This window comes from Anabas testudineus, chromosome 18, assembly GCF_900324465.2.
Source record: "Anabas testudineus chromosome 18, fAnaTes1.2, whole genome shotgun sequence".
Lineage (NCBI taxonomy): Eukaryota > Metazoa > Chordata > Actinopteri > Anabantiformes > Anabantidae > Anabas > Anabas testudineus.
This window is the reverse complement of record NC_046627.1, coordinates 6,680,008-6,700,093: the sequence shown is the minus strand read 5'-3', so window position 1 is coordinate 6,700,093 and position 20,086 is coordinate 6,680,008. Positions and strand designations below refer to the sequence as shown.

Sequence of the window (20,086 nt, the reverse complement as noted above, 5' to 3'; positions counted from 1 at the left end):
AGGTTGTTTAGTCAAAGTCTATCGACAACTATTTTATTATCAATAGTTCCCACTCTTAACTGTCAGACAGTCGTATTGGAGTAAAGAAATAGAAAGTAAAATATATCCAGGTACAAAAATGTCCTTAATACAAATGCTCAGATTTGATCTCCTGTACTGTACCTGAACAAATATTCCTAGTCCTGTTTCCCCACTGATTATTTCATCATGTCATCATCTGCTTCTGGGGAAAGTTTTGTTAGTCATGTTCATTGTGTGTAAGCAAGTTAATCATGAATATTTGTTTACTGAAATCCACTAAATACTCACTCTTGGCAATATCATAGAAGAATCTAGTGGAATCAACTAATCTTCTCTTATTAACTTAAAGTAAATACATAACTTTTGGTAATTTCATTGCTTTATATTTTAAAAGGGACTCAAGACTTGTGCATTTCTGGATCAGCTCTAGCCTGGCTTCAGTCATACTTGTCCCAACGAACCTTCAAGGTATCCTGGCAGGGGGTGTTTCAGACTCTCATTACCTCTCCACCGGTGTACCACAGGGCTTAGTCCTTGGTCCTCTTCTTTTTTTCCATCTATACTTCTTCTCTGGGCTCTAGCATCCATTCTCATGGCTTTTCTTATCACTGCTATGCAGATGACACACAGCTCTTCCTGTCTTTTCCGCCGGATGACTCAACTGTCTCGTCTTGCATCTCTGCCTGGATGAGAAAAAGACACCTTCAACTTAACATTCCCAAAACTGAACTAGTCTTCCCTGCCAGACCTTTAACTCAACACAACATCAGCATTAACATTGGATCGGCGGAGCTTGTCCCTACTAAGTTAGCCAGAAACCTGGGGGTCATCATAGATAATCAGCTGACCTTCACGGAACACATCGCCACAGTCTCTAGGTCGTGTAGATATGCCCTCCACAACATCAGAAAGATCAGACCCTACCTGACAGAGTACATGACCCAACTCATTGTACAGGCGTTGATCTTATCTCTTCTTGACTACTGCAATGCACTACTGATGGGTTTACCGGCATCCACGACCAAACCCCTCCAGATGATCCAAAACGCAGCAGCACGCCTCATTTTCAATCAACCAAAAAGGTCTCATGTCACACCGCTCTTCAGATCTTTGCATTGGCTTCCTGTGGCTGCAAGAATTAAGGTCTATATCCCGTCCCGTCCACTGCACTCGGCCAGTGAACGACGTCTGGTGGTACCAGCACCACACAGTTGACACCAAGGAAAACTGTTCAGCTCAGTGATCCCACGATGGTGGAACGAGCTGCCAAACTCTGCACATTCAGCCACCTCACTTGCAATCTTTAAAAAACTGCTGAAAACAAAACTGCTTTGCATCTTCCTTTGCAACAAAAACTTGTTCTCACATCTCACACTTTTTTCTGCACTTTGCTTTAATGTTGTTTCTCCTTGACTTAGATTGTGTTTGCTTGCCTTGTTCCTCACTTGTAAGTCGTTTTGGATAAAAGTATCTGATAAATGACTAAATGTAAATGTAAACAGGGACAAAAATAAAGACATAATTGTCAGTTCATGACATGAAGAGCACCAGATTTAAAAAAAAACGAAAGTTTCAAGGACTGGATAGAGGGTATGTTTACAAAAAGACCAATAAATCAGATTTAAATGTGGAGACTTTAATATTGATCTGATAAATCCTAACAAACATAAAATCACTGATGAATTTATTACTACAATGTACAGCATGAAAAGAATCACTGACTTAGCAGAATTTGCTCTTATGGTGCCATTTTATTTGATAACATATTTAAAATGATACTGAAAACAACACAGTGAGTGGACTATTAATGAATGACATTAGTGACCATCTGCCAGTTTTTACAGTCTATAATTACAATTACAGGAATATTAAAGCAGACAAGCAAACCGAGTAGAGACAAGTGAGGACAGAGGACATTAACACACTAAAGAATGACCGACTGGTTTAGAGCTGGGACACAGTATATCAAGAAAAAGACATTAACAAAGACATATGAAACATTCTTAAATATTTTAAATCCTGATGTGATATAAATCTACTGATTTCAATTACACTGATATGACCACAATTTTCCAAAATCCTGAAAAACTTTTCAACAACAGATCAGATACATTCTTAGAAAAGCTCCAGTTACTCACTGACAGTCAATATGGATTCAGAACAAACTGATCTACATCACTGGCAATAATGGAATTAGCAGAGGAAATCACAACTGTCATAGATCAAAAATCAGAAGTGATACTGTGTCATCTCATAGAAATATAGAAACATGTGAGCACAATCCAAACTAAAGTCAGATCATCAAACTACAGTTAGTCCTGGGGACAGGTTCTGTTAGGTAGATATCTAGAACTTTACTTACTAACAACCACACATTCATGTTTCTGATGGTTCACTCTCAGAGCTTCTTTAACACCAACACAAAAACTCTTCTTCCACTTGGATTTGTGTTCAACTGAAACTTTTCCATCACAGAGACCAAGAACAAAGTTGAAGTGAATAAAGCTCAATTTGAGCTCAGTGTGTTGGTTCAATACAGCAGCCTGAAGGAACACACTGATGTCCTGCTGCAGGATACAAACACATGCTTTAATTCTGAAAGGGACAAACCTCAGGTTCTGGTCCAGCAGCTTCAGGAGTCAAAGTAAAGAAGTCAGACACACAGATGTGTTTCCAGATGTGTGTGGATGCTGTAGATGAACCAGCAGCACTTACAGATACAGTTCACAACAACAGTGAGTCCACTCCTGGTCAGTATCACTAAAATGTCAAGTCACTTCAAATCGTCCCCATTTCAGGAGATCTGACTTTAGTTGGACTCATTTAACTCCAAATAAAGATGATTGGAGAACAAAAGTCAGGAAACTTTCCTTCATGAAATTCATGGATGTGTTTGACTTGAATCTTTGGTCTTGTTGGGTCATTTATGCTGACGTCACTATGAACAGCAGCACTGATGTCTAATAATGTCAGTGGATCGAAAAGAGAAAGAGACAAAAGACAGAACAAGACTTCAGAACAAGTCCTCAACATCTGGATCGTGGAATAATCGGAGCTTCATCTTTAAAGAACTAGAAGAGGAACAAGTTTACAAAGAATCATTTAGAACTGGTTCAAGAAGAAACTGATTGAATCCATGAATCTGAAAATGTGTGTGTGAGTGAAAGAGACAGACATGTAGAGACTGAACTATCTGTTCAACAGAGACGACGTTTCTCTGACAGGACGACACTCTCAGTACTACACTGAACACAGAGACAATGAGGAATCAGGAAATAAGAACCCAAACCCAGGATAAAGAGGTTCAGTGAATGTGGTGTTGAAGGTGTGGAGGTGGATCAGTTTGTCAGAGGAGACTCTGTAGAAGGACAGAGTCCCAGCAGGACAGTCCACATACACTGATACTTTGTTAGAGACAGAGGAGGAGATGAATGTTGATCTATTATTATGAAGAACATAGTAACCATCTTTATAGCAGATCAGACTCCAGGACTGATCGTTCCATCCAAACAAACAGTCTTTACTGTTTCCTCTCCTTCTGATTCCTCTGTAACTCACTGATATGTAAACATATCTGCTCCACTCGACCTCCCAGTAACAGCGACCAGTCAGAACATTACTACACAGCAGCTGAAGACACTGGTCAAATCTGTCTGGATGATCAGGATATGACTGATCCTCCTCCTCCACATTTGTCACCTTCCTGTTGTTGTCAGACAGTCGTAGTTTTCTGTTCACTGTGTTTGTGTCGATGGTGAGTTGACAGAAATCTGATGGAGAGAACAAGACACAATCCAGCTGCAGTTATTAATCTATCATCAGTTTGATGAGGACTCATGACATCAGGGATTTGAATGAGTGATGTGACAGTTTGAAGATGGTTGAATGTTGCTGCTTTGTTTTCATCAGTCTCATTAAAAACACACTTACACTTCCTCAGACCTGGTCTCAACCATCGGACTCCACCAGGCTCCACCCTGAAAGGAGGAGGGGGGTCAGAGCAGCACATTCTCTTTCAGCATGCACACATGGACATTACATGGCTCTCATACACACAGTGTGTTCTGGTTCTGTTCTAATGGAGGCTTGTATGTAGGGATGGACATTCAGCAAACAACTAAGGAATTGGAGTCCTTATCTTGGAATTCTACGGAGCAGGGAGGTGACATGGAGGAAAGATTTCAATTCTCTAGTTCACAGCAGTTTTGGTGTCAGACACCTGCTTTCACTCTCACTCTGTCACCAGACAAACTAATGTGACACCACAGGAAGCAGGAAACTGGAGAGCAAAGTCCAAGAGGCTCAACTCCACATACATGGACTCTGTGTGTGTGTTTTCCTCTCTCTAATGTCTGTGGACTGATCTCAGCTGAGCTTCACACGTTGCCCTGTGTTCAGAGGAAGTCTAGTTCACCTACAGCTACTGGATATTGATCATTACACACAGACTTTGTGGCTTCATCTGATTTGGTGTCAGATTTGTTGGAGCAGCCAGAGACAGAAAGTGAAAACAGGAGTTTGAAGAGAAAAACATTCAATCACAAACTAATTCTTCAACTGGGAACAACAAGGAGTTTTTCCTCTTTGACAGATTGTAATGATGAAATGAACATGTTCTAGTTCTGATTTACTGTCTCCTATATATGACACAAGATCTCATCATGACAAGATCAGGATCTCAAGAAGGTGAAGATGCTTCAATCATCACTATTTGAGGAGACAGAGACATGATGCTGTGACATGATTCAATCCTCTGAAATTCATTCATTGTCATTTTGTGGATAAAAACTCTACCTATAAGGTGGATAAGGCTGCCTGTGTTGAGCTTTTTCTGATATCTTTTAGAGCCCAGTCACTTCTTTTGGGCTTGTTCTCATAGACCTGGTTGCTTGTTTCTCTCCTTACATCTATCAACACTGGTAGTGGCAGTAAAGCTGAATTTTCTGCTCAGTTCACAGAATCTAATGTAACACCTGATTTCATCATGAGGAGATTTGTTCACAAAGTCAGAAGGAGACACTGAAGTCAGAATTACAGGAGCTCCCCTCTTTTCTTTGCTGAATGTAAAGTGCTTCAGTGAAGATTTGTCATCAGCTGAGAGGAAATGTTTCCAGCACAAAACTACTTTCTGCTGCAGTGTTCATCAACATGACTTCACAGTGAGACACAAACCGATGCTGACACATTTTTATTACTTTCATGGCAAAGAGGTGCTTTTGTTTTACTCATCTAAACAGAGTCAATAATCATTGACATCCCTACTTCCTCCTCCATCAGACATTGTCTGTGGCTGCAGCAGGCCTCTCCATACCTGAGAATGTCCAGTCTCCAGTGTGGATCCTTCAGTCTAGCAGACAGCAGTTTCACTCCTGCGTCTCCTGGATGATTGTAGCTCAGGTCCAGCTCTCTCAGATGGGAGGGGTTGGAGCTCAGAGCTGAGGCCAGAAAAGCACAGCCTTCCTCTGTGATCAGACAGCCTGACAGTCTGCAGACACACAGAACAACACACAGGAGACTTGGTGCCTGATTTTTTGCACAGACCAACATCACATACTCCCATTTGTATTTGACGTAAAGTTTTGCATCAGTTGTTCATGAAATGTAATCTGATCTTCACCAAAGTAACAAATAGTAGTAGCGCCGACACAGTCTGCCACCTGTCCATCCACAATTTCCCCAAGTGGACCAATGAAGTATACATTATTATTATGTCTGTTCAATAAAGACATGAAAGACGTCTATGCACAAAATCTGAAAATTATAAATAGTGACATTTCACTTTCAGATGGATACTTTACCTTTAACAGTAACATGAACAAGAAATGGAGTCTAGAAAAACTGTGTAAAAACTTACTTAATGAATCCTAACCTGAGAGTTTCCAGTTTACAGAGTGGATTCTCCAGTCCAGCAGACAGAAGCTTCACTCCTGAATCCTGCAGGTTGTTGTTACTCAGGTCCAGTTCTCTCAGACTAGAGGACTGGGAGCTGAGAAATGAGGACAGAGCTTTACAGCTTCTCTCTGAGAGGTTACAGCTACTCTGTCTGAAAAACAGTGATGTATACGATGACGATATTTGTGTTAAACTGTAATCACCCCTAAACTAAAAGTTAGAAAATGATGAAAAAAAAACAGACAGGAAAGTACAGGTATTCTAGATACTTTGAGGGTTGGGGGGTTTTAAAAGACCCATTTATAATGTCAGATATTTGTAATGCAAAGGGAAAGAATTTATTATACTAAGAAATCATAAAATGGAAGAACGGGAAACTAACTAGAAAAAAGTATCAAAAGCATACAGCAAGAAAACAGACTAACCACAAAAAACAAAGTGAGAAAGTAATCCAAGGGCTAGTCAGTGAGGGACGAAAGGTCTATAAAACAGTGCGGGCAGAAATCACTAGAGGGTGAGGGGAAGGTCCAGGGTATAACAATGGCAGGGGAGCAAGGCTGGGAGTGAAGCAAGAGAAAGGCTTGAGAGCTGTAATAACGAAGGACATATGAAGCTTATGAAGGTAGGGTAGAGCACAGGTTGACCTGACCTGAGAGATTCCAGTTTACAGTGTGGATTCTCCAGTCCAGCAGACAGAAGCTTCACTCCTGAATCCTTCAGGTTGTTGTTACTCAGGTCCAGTTCTCTCAGACTAGAGGACTGGGAGCTGAGAACTGAGGACAGAGCTTCACAGCTTCTCCCTGAGAGGTTACAGCCACTCAATCTAAAAAACAGTGTAAAAGATGAAAACAATTGTGTTAGGAAATACTGAAATATGCTGTAATACAAGAAAACAAGTATTAAGTTCTGTTGTTGAAATTCAGTAGCTGTAGTTTTAATGATTAAACAATTCCACTATATTTACACTTTTTACATTCAGTCAGTTGGTAAATGCTTTTATCCAAAGCAACTTACAAGGTTAGGCAGGGTAAGTGTATGGAGGATCTACTGCTGGGATTCAAACCCCAGTCTCCCTCATGGAAGGTTTTGATTTTACCTCTTCACTAACCAGCTGGTACTTACACAACTTTCTTGGAGACTTTGACGACTCCCAGGACAAACAGAAGATCCTTCTCTGAAAACTTTGAAGAGTATTTAAATGGATCAAACAAATCCAGATCTTTTCCTGATGACACCAACATGAAGACCAGAGCTGACCACTGAGCAGGAGACAGTTTGTCAGTGGAGAGACTTCCTGAGTCCAGGTACTGTTGGATCTCCTCCACTAGAGAACGATCATTCAGTTCATTCAGACAGTGGAACAGGTTGATGCTTTTCTCTGCTGAGGGAGTCTCTTTGATCTTCTTCTTGATGTACTGGACTGTTTCCTGATTGGTATGTGATTTACTTCCTGTCTCTTTCTGCAGACCTTGTAGGAGAGTCTGATTGGTCTGCAGTGAAAGACCGAGGAGAAAGCGGAGAAACAAGTCCAGGTGTCCATTTGGACTCTGTACGGCCTTGTCCACAGCACTCTGGTGAAAAAGTTTTAGTTCAGGTCTAAACAGTTTGGAGGCCTGATCAGTTGAATGTTCTTCTATCAGCAGATTGACTTTAGAGTTGATGAAGGTCAGATGGACATGAAGAGCAGCCAGAAACTCCTGAACACTCAGATGGATGAAGCAGAACACCTTGTCCTGGTACAGTCCTCTCTCCTCTTTAAAGATCTGTGTGAACACTCCTGAGTACACTGAGGCTGCTCTGATATCGATGCCACACTCTGTCAGGTCTGATTCATAGAAGATCAGGTTTCCTTTCTGCAGCTGCTCAAAAGCCAGTTTTCCCAGAGACTCAATCATCTTCCTGCTCTCTGGACTCCAGTGTGGATCTGTCTCAGCTCCTCCATCATACTTCAAGTTCTTCAGTTTGGACTGAACCAACAGGAAGTGGATGTACATCTCAGTCAGGGTCTTGGGCAGCTCTCCTCCCTCTACGGTTTTCAACACATCCTCCAGAACTGTAGCAGTGATCCAGCAGAAGACTGGGATGTGACACATGATGTGGAGGCTTCGTGATGTCTTGATGTGGGAGATGATTCTTCTGGCCTGCTCCTCATCTCTGAACCTCTTCCTGAAGTACTCCTCCTTCTGTGGGTCAGTGAACCCTCTGACCTCTGTCACCATGTCAACACACTGAGTTGGGATCTGATTGGCTGCTGCAGGTCGTGTGGTTATCCAGAGGCGAGCAGAGGGAAGCAGGTTCCCCCTGATCAGGTTTGTCAGCAGCACATCCACTGAGGTGGACTCTGTAACATCAGTCAGGATCTGATTGTTGTTGAAGTCCAGAGGAAGTCGACACTCATCCAGACCGTCAAAGATGAACACAACCTGGAACTCTTCAAACCTGCAGATTCCTGCCTCTTTGGTTTCAGTAAAGAAGTGATGAACAAGTTCCACCAAGCTGAACTTTTTCTCTTTCAGCACATTCAGCTCTCTGAAAGTCAATGGAAATGTGAACTGTATGTCCTGGTTGGCTTTGTCTTCAGCCCAGTCCAGAGTGAACTTCTGTGTTAAGACTGTTTTCCCAATGCCAGCCACTCCCTTTGTCATCACTCTTCTGATTGGTTCCTCTCTTCCAGGTGAGCCTGTAAAGATGTCTTCTTGTCTGATGGTTGTTTCTGGTCTGTCTGGTTTCCTGGATGCTGTTTCAATCTGTCTGACCTCATGTTCATTATTGACCTCTCCAGTCCCTCCCTCTGTGATGTAGAGCTCTGTATAGATCTGGTTCAGAAGGGTTGGGTTTCCTGCTTTAGCAATCCCCTCAAACACACACTGGAACTTCTTCTTCAGATTAGATTTAAGTTCACGCTGACAAACTGCAGCTGAAGTTCCTGAATGAAACCACAAAAACATGATCAATATAATTTCTAATGAAAACACAGTTTGACAGTTTCATGACCCTAAATGATTCACATTTCAACATATTAACACTTCACATCTTCAGCTCTCAGTAAACGTCTCATTTGTCCATGATGTTAAATGTTTAGAGAAATCCTCTTACTGCTCTGCAGACAGTCAGCCAGCTCCTCCTGCTTCATTCTCCTCAGGAAGTTCAGTGTGATCTTCACAAATGCCTCTCTGCTGCTCCTCCTCTGATCTTCATCCTCACCATCCAACACCTCCTCATCCTCCCTCTGACTCTCTAAGCATTGTGGGTAATCTGGACTCAGAACCTTCTGGATCTTCTTCAGCTCGTTCTTCACAAAAGTGACAATGTTCTCCTCCAGCAGCTGGAACAGAAACTATATAAATTACACAATCCAACTCAAATCATGGAGTCAAACATCAGATCCATGTTGGACAGACTGACAATCCACTGGTCTAAAAAGTGCAGCATGGAGATTATTGGGAACACAACAGATGGAAAAGTAGTAGTTGGACATGTACAGACCAGAAATATAGAGTCCAGCTGTGTTGGATGCTGCTGAACAGACTGACCACTGGGAACCTCTGAGCTCTCCTGGTCCACTCTGTAGAGGAATCATCAAGAATGAGCTCACAGTATGTCTGTCCACACAGAGACACACACAAGGTAAAGGTCCATGAAGACAGATTTAATGTGAACAGTGAATCAGAGACTCCCTGTAGTGGTGAAGCTTTACTGTCACCAGTCACTTTGGTTTAGTCTCAGCAGCTCTGAACAACAGATATCTCTGCCTCCCTCACTGAACAATGTTCAAGTGTTGGAATAAGGCATCTAGAGAAAGAGTCTGCTTGGATTCAAACAGAAATCAACTTACTCACATCAGAAATATCCAGAAATCCAAAGAACACAACAATTTATCATTAGAGAAAGTTTACATCATATTGTTCAGACTGATTTTAAACTCACAACAACTTACTCTGTGTCTGATGAAGTATGTTGTTTAAAATAAATAATACCATCCATTGACCGGTCGCTCTTGAAGGACACACAGCTGGGTTCAGGTCCTGGTCCAGGAGATTCTGGTCTTTGATGGGACCTGATAGAAAAACAACTTTGGTGACACTCACATATTCAGTCAAAGTTTCCTTCATAAATGACAAATAGAATCAGAAGAATAGTAAAAATGTCCTGATGAAATATTCAATTCTAGATGAGACTTGGAGACAGAATCAGTCCGATGGTCTCAGTCATCTCACCTCTGAGCTTTGGTCTGGCTCTCATGGTCCCCACACAGAGTGGTTTTAGAGGGAAGGACTCCCTCCTCTCTGTCCTCACACTGATCCATGCTGCTGAATCCACATCCACATCAGCTCACACACACTTTCTACCTTCATGTGGAGAGGAAACACAAATCATTGATGTGCAGTGAAAACTGAAATCCTCCTTTCCATCATTTCTCCTGGACAAAGACCAGCTGCTCCTCCACTGATTGGCTCTTCTTTCCTCTTTCATATCAGTGTCACTTGAATGCAGTCAGACAGCAGTGGGAGGCAGAGGAAGCTGCCATCAGCTGCTCTACTTCTACTATCAGTGCACTAGATGGAGGCATGAAGCTGCAGCCCAGCACACACATGATGTGCTTGTATAAATAAATAAATAGAAATACCCTACACATTAAAGTGTAAGGTATTTCTATAATAATAATGATGTATGATAATTATTGTTTGTAGTTTGTAGGATCATATGTAATTATGAAGTGTTCAATAAATGTAAAGTATTAGGGATTATTTAGAAAATTAAAAGCAAAATTGTATAATTTAAAACAATAAATAACAATAACACTGAAAAAAATATAAAAATGACGTCTGTTTTGATTCACATTAAATCTGTTCTTTTAAAGTTTATCTGGTATTCTCAGTCTTGTTTGGGGTGATGATTACTATGAACATGCCAATTTGAAGTACTTTTACAGCAGACTTGAAGATATACAAAAATTTCAACAATATCATCATGTTTGAACAGCAGTAAAAGTTTTCGTTTAAAAATATAAATCATTCTTTAGAGTTTAGCTTAAAAGAAACATTTTAGGTTTAATAGTTCAGATCTCCAAAGATTAAAACGTCCAATTATTAGTTCAATATAACGTTAACTTCAAATAGAAATATCCCTTATTTATATAAAAAAGACAACTGTGCTAATGGTAGAAAATAAAAGGATTCAAGTGGTAGCAGACAGAGTTTTTCAAAAGTACTTGTACTGCGTTCTTGTAGAGTGACTAACTCTGCTGAAGGAATTGAAAGTACTCCAACTGGAACTGCAGATTTCTCTACTGCCGTTGGCTACAGTCCAGCAGTCCCATTCACACACTTCTGCTCTTTCTAGTGGATCAAATTAACAGCAGTTAGTGTGAACAGCATCAGAAAGAGCAAAAACACCGACTAATGTCCATTACAGATGTTTGAAAAGGACAACTTTTACTGCATCACAACGACAACAGTAGGAGGAAATAAATAAACCAGGAAGAGAGACGAGGTGGAACCACGGTCCTGGATCGGTACCGTAGTGAAACCTCCTATTAGTGAACTTTAGTCTTCATTAGTTTAATGAACGGAACCAAAGAGAAAGAATCAAACAAAGCAAACTTACAGGAGATTCAGACAAAGTGGAGAAGAAGACGACTCTCCGAGAAAAGACTCTGACACAGGTGAGCTGTTACCTGGAATGACGTAGGACAGGTAGGAAGGAGGAAACAGGAGCAGATTTTCACAATAAGAGACAGACTGCTGTGTCCATGTTCCACTACTGACTGAAAGCTTTCTCCATATCTATATATATATATATATATATATATATATAGACACAAGAGCAGAACATGTGATAATTGTCAGGATTCAGGCCTCATCACTGCCTGTTTGGATGTTTTTGTCTCCCCCTGCTGTCACCTCCACTCATCCCACTGGACTCCTGATTACCTGATTAATTTCCCCTTTTGTTTTATAAGCTCCCCTCAGTCCTTTGTTCCCCGCTGGTTCGTCGTGTCATCTCGTGTCATATCATATTGTGTTGTGTCCTCCACATGCTCATGCTCCTCAGAAACGCTTGTTTGTCTGTCAAGTTCCTCTTGTGTTTGTTGGACTGTTTTCCCCACGTGAGTTTTGCTTTTTGTCTGTTTCTGCAGTGCCTGTTTTTGTTGTCACTTTGTATTGTTTGGTTTGTGTATTGGGTCATGTTTTGCCTGCCCTCTGCAGTGATTTTCATTTGTTACTTTGTATTTCTTAGTCTGTAGGTGTAGTTCCTTGTAGTTAGTCGGTTCTTTGTGTGTTTAGTTTGTTCATTTATATTTTGCCTGCACTACTGCATTGTTTTCTGTTGATACTTTGTCCATCTGTTTCTGGTTTTTGTTAGTCCTTATCCACCGTGTTTTCGGGTCTCTTTTAGTTGATACTTTGTTGGTGTTAGTTCCCTGTGTCCCCTCATTTTTGTTAATAAATATTCCCTTTGGTACCTACCTCTTTAGTCCCTGTCAGTCCGTTCCCTCACAGATAATAATCTAGACCAAGGTTCTACAGAGGTTTAGTTTGACTTCCAGGACTTCGTGGTCCAATATGTCATCTTGTTTATACAGACTGAACCTGACATCACTGTTCTTTTAAACAGGAAACAGTAATGAAGCTGACCCACTGGGACTGACTCACTGAGACCAGGATCTTTAGACTGAGCTGCTTCTGGTTTCAAGTTTTCTCTACGTCACTGTGGTAAAACTGGAATTTTTAGTCCTTTGGAACAAACTGATGTTACCTCAGGGTTTGAGTTTTTCCTGCTGAGGGAGGAACTGGAACAGTCTGAGTGGAATGTGAACTGGCTGAACTGGTTTCATGACCCAATTTAAAACCCTCTAAAGAACCCTGTGTAAAACTTGGTAACATGGGAACAAACCGGTGGAACTGTGGAACCCTGCAGCCTGAAACTAGAAAGGATGAAGACCCACTGAGGAACGTGACCCAGTGGACCCACCTGTGTCAGTCAGTCTACCTGCAGGAGTCAGAGGCTAGTTCAGAGCTAACAGCTACGCTAACAGCTGTATGTTGTGTTGGTGCTACAGTCACAGCCTGTGTGCTGAATCCAGTCTGATGAGATCTCTGTTCATTAGACCCTGATCAATAAAGACCAGATGAAATAAGTTGCTTATTTTCAGCAGACGACCTCGATTCGATCAGTCCCCACATGAAAGCACTGACAGTTCTTTTCTTTATAACCAACATGTGTAAATCTTTTGTGTCCATGTGTCTTTCTCGTCTTTCTCACAGCTCCAGTTTTTCCAAATATTACTCACAAAGGTGTTGGACCCTCACGACTCATCCTCATAGTCTGTGCTAACTTTGGTTAACACAGCTCCAATATTAGCACTAGCTGGCTGTTTGAATGTTGGTGGACCGGTGTCAGCATGGACACTGACAGCTCTGCAGCTACACAGCTCCATACGCAGCAGCTGTGATCCACTGTCCATCAGAGCAGCATTAAAGTTAAAGCACCACTTCCTGTTACTGTTTTAGCTGATAGGTGGAATCACTCCGTTTAAAATTCACCCAGATGTAAAAACTCCTGCATCAGCTCCAGTCCACAAAGAGACACAAAGAGAACTGAGTCTGCACTAATCATCTGTCCACATGTTCACTTGTCAGCTGCGTTCTCACTTATGGAATCAGAATCAGACCTGATGAAACTGCACTAGTTAAAGACAAACAGCTGCTGTTGTTTTGATTGTTTTTATTCTTATTTTTGTTTCACCTGCTACCAGACGCATTAAGTCTATTTGTACCCAGTGCTCGTACCTGCATGTTCAATATGAATCACTTCTTTAGCTGTTACTAATTATTAAAGCCTCCAAAGACACATGATGAAGAAAAACCTCAGACTGAAACACGACTAAAACTAAAACTGTGATTGGCCCTGATGAACTCTCTGCTCCTGTCTGACTAACACCTGAGGAATGTGGTTTTCCAGCATCGCTCTGTCTCTTTATGATGAAGGTTTGGTTCAGAGATCAGCTGCAGGTGACAGGTGTTACCTGTGAGTACAGGTGATTTCCCAGAAACACTGAAACACTTCCTGGTCTGTGACACATGTAGAGACAGCAGAGGTGCAGAGAGAGCAGTGGGTCAGTCTTCACAGTTTGATACTGTAAAGATCAAAGTGTGACTACACAGAAAATACTGTGTACTCATACTTTGTATTTATAGTACAGTTACTATCATTGAGTCTGTGAAGAAATCCGAGTTTACTACAGTGAAATCCTGAGATGATTTAGGTCTAAACTTCAAACCTGATGACTGAGATCAAGAGAACAGTTCAGAGCTGCAGGTATCAGAGGATCAGAGTTCTCTAAAGAACCAGTACAGTTGTTGATCCAGGTGAAGAACCAGACTCTGGAATCAGAGACTCTGCTGCTGACAGAGAAGATCCATCACATGTGATCAGAGAGAAGAGCTGTGTGGACACTGAGAGCTGACAAGATTATTTCAGACGGAACAAACACAGGAAGCTTTGTCTCTCTCTCTCTCGTTTCCATCGTTCTTCTCTGCGTCTCACTTATTTCTAACAGAGTCTCAGTGAGAAATATAACTGGGACGTCGACACTGAGGAATGAGGACGGATGTCGGCGTCCTCTGGTGCTCAGAGTCACTAACTACAACATCAGCTTCACTGTGTGAACACAACAAGCTGTGATGTGTCAAACAGTCCAACGGATCCAAGAATGAAGTGAAATGTTCCTTTAAAGTTCCTGTGTCCACGTTGATGTTGATGCTGCTGATGTTCATATGAATCCAGACACTAATGATCACAACTGTGCTGTTCACTCACTGTGTGGAGCACAGAACCAGAACCAGAACCTCCTGAAGACCCCAATAAATCTGCACTAAGACAGAGGCGTGGCTTCATTCACATGATGAATTCATGAAGTGTTGGAGGTCCAAGATAAAAGAAACTAATAAACCAACGAGACAATAAAACCTCCAACAGAAACTGCACAGCAGCAGAAAATAAGGAAATCAAGAAGGAGGAGACTACTTCCTGGAACACTGTCTTCTTTTATTTCTTATTCTATCTGAACATTATTTAAGCCCATGAGTCCTGTAGTGAGGATCTACTGACAGAGAAAGTCGGAGCTGTTCTCCAGCGGCTGTCCGGCCGAGCTCAGACCGCATTTAGTGGCTCAGACAGCGGGAGAGCAGCGGCTCATCTCCGCCTCCTCCACAGGCTGATGGAGGCAGGAAAAGCTGCCTTCAGTCCTCAGTAAGTGGAGCTCCACAGTAACAACGACTCTGTGTTCAACTAGAGACCATCCACTAACTCTACTTCTCCTCTGATTCATTTACTCTCAGATCTAACAGGTAACGCTGTTGTTGGCTCATCACATTCAGAGTTAGTTGATGAAAGGAGCGGCAGATTTTAGCTGTTTCTAGTGGAACAAACTAATATAAGTTTCTGTGAACAGCATCGAAAAGAGGAAAACACAGACTAATACAGACTAGAATCAAACAGCAAACTTACAGGAGATTGAGACAAAGTGGAGAAGAAGACGACTCTCCGAGAAAAGACTCTGACACAAGTGAGCTGTTGTCCTTCATCTGTGTGTGTGTGTGTGTGTGTGTGTGTGTGTGTGTGTGTGTGTGTGTGTGTGCAGCCACACCTTCATGTCTTCACTATAAAATATGCAGTGTGACTGGTCGGACTGAGTCTCAGTCAGAGTAAAGTTCACCTGCTGTCAGTTCTTATAGTAAGTAAGTCAGATATTCATGTGGATGGAACTGGACTGTTAAAGAGACAGAGACTCACAGAGAAACTATCACCATCACTGTCAGTAACTACAACTCTCCACATTCAGCACTGACAACAACACTGACATTCACTCTGACATCATGTGTATATCTATCTATCTCTTCTTTTCTTTTCAGCTGTTCCCTTTCAGGGGTCACCACAGTGAATCATCTGCCTCCATTTAACCCTGTCCTCTGCATCAACTACCTTCATGTCCTCTCTCACTACATTCATCTTTATAGATGTGGTGAGAGGACATGAAGTGAGTTGATGCAGAGGATAAATGGAGGCAGATGATTCATGTATGTGTGTATATATGTGTATATTTATCTTTATTTGTGTAAAACACTTGTTTGTGTTCTGCAAAAATTAACACTGTACATTGTTACATGACAAGTAACAGGACATTTGTCAGCAGTTTAATTCTATCTGACATTCAAACAATCACAGCAGTGTGTCCAGAGTTTTAGAAGAAGATCTTCAGGTTATAAACACAAACACACAGCAGTGCAGAGTGGTCATCAGCTGTGTCTGAACAGACCTGAGGCACCTCTGACTTCACTGAAGATGTGTAGTAGCACAATCTTTATAAAAGACAAACACATGTTAAAAGGTTTTATGCTGACATATTGAAATAATGCTTGAGTACTTGTACTGTTGTTCTTCATGTGTCAGTAATAGTAAAGAATTTGAAGTGGTACTTCTAATTGTAGTGAGGTACTCTGTAAGGTTTTCATACTGTGACTTGAGTTTGAGTTTTACTTCTACCACGTGTGCAGTCTTGTAGATATTAGACTGATTCACCAAAAACATCCTATAAGCAGCTGTCTGCTTCACTTTTATGGAGGTGGACAAACAACCACTTGGTCCTCACTGTTATTTTAATTAAGTATTACTACTACTACTACTACTACTACTACTACTACTACTACTACTACTATTTAATATGATCTCTTTTATAAGTAGACCTCGATTCTCATCTTGTTGTTCTTCTGGTCTTCTTCTCTTTCTGGTTCGACAAACAGCAAGTTGTTCATCCAGTTTTTTTTGACTCTGTGACAGAGTTTAATTTAAAGTAGGTGCATATTTTTAAGGGTGTGGCTGCACACACACACTCAGCATCAGTTAAATAATTGTAATAAAAATGAAACTAAACTTAATCTATAGCTACAGTCACACAAACACTCCTCATTCCTGAATGTAGACTAATAAACTTTATAGTTGTTGTTTTTATTCTACTGAAATGTCAAAGTCATCCCCAGAAGTTCAGCACATGGACATAAATAACAAGGACATGTCCACAAATAGAAAATAATGGAGACAAGATTTACAATTGTTCCATTTGATTTATTTCCACACAATCCTTTGAGCCTTAGAGACCAGTTTATATTTTTCAGCATTACTTTGAGACAGGATGCTCCTAATTTTACCAATATATGGAAACAAACTCAATGCTCAAGAGCAAGTACCTGCCTCAAACAGTACTCCACTACAAGTAGAAGTACCACTGGAAATTGTGTACTCAAGTTGAAGTACTAAGTAAATGAACATAAAAGTACAAGTGTAGTTCAGATGTGTTGAACATGTGACTCTGACAGCAGAGAAACTCGACCTTTAAAAAGGATCAAATATTTCTTGTCAGCTTGTTTCACATTTGTAGTAGTTGATAAAAACTGGTTCTGTGTTACTGCAGAGACCTGGTGTGGACCTAAACCAGAATCCTGGATCAGGTTCAGACCAGCAGAGTCCAGCAGGTGGCAGCACTGACTGTCTGTTGAGCAGGAAACAGAAGCACTAACTGTTTTTTCCTCCGTCTAATAAATAGCTGCAGCTGCAGGTCCAGGTTCAGGATCAGGTCTCAGTTAGTGGGAACCAGAATATGTCCTGCTCCACAACAAGGACAGGGGTCAACAGTCATCACTAAAACTGGACTGAACTGGTCCCAAATACATTAACACACAGTGTTTGTTGTTTTAGTGAAGCAGCAAACTGGTTGTAGAAGGACTAGTGAGAGAACTACTGTTAAGACGTTTCCACATATGCAGTCCGGACTGACTCTGGAGGATCAGGTCCAGACATGGTGCGGACTTGTGGGTTCACACATGCAGAACACAGCAGGAGAAAGTTCAGGTGACAAAAGTTCCCACGCAGCATTAGATTGATAAACCTGGAGTCCAGTTTAAACCCGGATCAAAAGTAGCATCTATACAAACTGGGTCCAGACTGTGTCCTGCTTTGACCTTTGACCTTCTTTCTGCAGTCGATGAATCCAGACAGAGATAAGATCAGACCCAGGATCAGTCCTGAGGCTCCGATGGTTAAGAAAGCTAACCAGCTCTCAGCACTGTGTTCCCACAGTCCCAGCTGTCCCTGGATGAAAGGCGGTGTACTGTACAGGTTACTGTACACCACCTTTCTGTCTATATCTCTGCTGAGTGATTCATAGAGTTTGAACCAGAATCAGATCATGTGGACAATCAGAACCACAACAACTGCAGCACAGATACGGCTACAGTCCCAATCAGCAGCTCCATCCCAGCCGTAATCCCAGATCTAGTTGGTCTCCATCAGCCTCAGCAGTGCTGGTTCTATGGTGTACTGTCCAGGTTACTGTACACCACCTTTCTGTCTATATCTCTGCTGAGTGATTCATAGAGTTTGAACCAGAATGAGATCATGTGGACAATCAGAACCACAACAACTGCAGCACAGATACGGCTACAGTCCCAATCAGCAGCTCCATCCCAGCCGTAATCCCAGATCTAGTTGGTCTCCATCAGCCTCAGCAGTGCTGGTTCTATCCTCTGTTAACTAACTGTCTCCATCTCTCTGAGCTCCAGTGATACTTGCTGCTGAGGGTGAACCCACTCTCTGTGGACACAGCCAGCGGGGATCTACTGCAGGACACGGGCTAAACTCTCAGAATAAATCAATATGGACCAGAGATCAAATAAATCACTGCTGTGACACTGGCTCCTTCAAGAAAAACACCAACAGAGTCCAGACCTCTACAGTCCTGTGTTTGTCTGATACTACGACTCACTATGATCAGATGATTTATATGTTTTTACAAAACCAAACCAAACCTGGAATTCAAAGAGGAGAAACTAACTTTGGCTCAACTATAGATTACACAGACTTTATCTGGACATCAAAATCCACCTTTTTCCACATTTCAGCATCATGTTGGTTCAACAACAACGTTGATTTGACTCAGGTTTTTACACTGGACACCTTTCCCGATGCAACACTCTGAAATTTCCCAGGTGAGGGACTGACGCTCAGAGTCCAACAGCTTATTCAACCTCAACCTTTCTCCACATTTCCACATACAGTGAAACCTCAGTGTCCAAACAGTGTCTCCACTGAGCCACCCATTCTCCCTCCATTATCCTGTCCTCGTTTGTCCTCTGAAGGGTCGCAGCAGTGCTGGATCCTATCTCAGCTGTCATTAGATCAGAGTCAGGGTCCACCTGGACAGGTGTCCAGTCTATCACAGGGCTGACATACAGAGACAGACAAACATTCACACCCAGGGACAGTTTAGAGTCCATTAACCTACATACATGTGTTTGGACTGTGGGAGGAAGTCGGAGAACCTGGAGAAAAGCCGCTCAAACACAGGAAGAACATCCAAACTCCACACAGAAAGGCACCCGACCGACCTGTGGATTCAAACCCAGCTCCTTCTTACACTGAACCATTCCCCTCAAAATGACTCAAGTCTTCAACAGAGACTGTGGACTCTGGTTTCTAGTGTCAAACGTCTTAAAGCTAATGACTGACCTGTTAAAGGTCACGGGATGTTTGTGTGTCTCCAGATTAGCTGCACATTTGAATGAAGCCAATGAAAACGTCCCACTGTCCTGCAGAGTGATGATGTGCACCTACACAGTGGATCCTCACATTTGATCTTAATGTTCCAGATTAGTTTTTACTGAACAGCCGCTTCACAATCTGCCCAGTACAACCACAGTCTGTGCTGAGGAAACCACAGCACTGACAGTCCCGATCACAGACGAAGGAGATCATCTCCAGTTCTATCAGCCAGTGTTGGGATGGAGGGAGCATCTCTACTGTGGCTGCTCTGGAAGACATTTTACATTTAGACCACATGTTGACTGACGTTTGATTGGAATTTATTTCCACTTTGTTTTTACTCAGTCACTTTCTTGACTGTGTGAAACTGAGCTGTAGGTTTTACTTTCAAAAACACTCCCCCCTCATTAGTTCACAGGAAAGTTAGTCTGACACCATCTCACCAAGGTTTTAGTACGTTTCTGGTTATGATATATTTCTATTTGAATCATGAACAATATCACATTTACAACATGAAATGATTGTTTGACTTGTTCTTTACTGACAAACACATGATTCTTTGTAATTCAGAGTG

General features: G+C 41.7%; 1 protein-coding gene across 2 annotated transcripts in view; it reads right to left on the bottom strand.

Annotated features, from left to right (window-relative positions):
• Window positions 1–20,086, bottom strand: part of LOC113168127 (NACHT, LRR and PYD domains-containing protein 12-like) — a 260,345-nt gene that overhangs the window by 133,141 nt on the left and 107,118 nt on the right. Inside the window, exons 1-3 of one of the 2 annotated variants that reach the window (XR_004463468.1) lie at window positions 15,427–15,522; window positions 11,521–11,590; window positions 10,218–10,262 (exon numbers count right to left, since the gene is read on the bottom strand). The gene's annotated coding sequence lies outside the window, so the exon portion shown is untranslated. Of the gene's footprint in view, window positions 1–10,217; window positions 10,263–11,520; window positions 11,591–15,426; window positions 15,523–20,086 lie in introns of those variants that run through there. The other variant, XM_026369133.2, reaches the window with a different exon arrangement.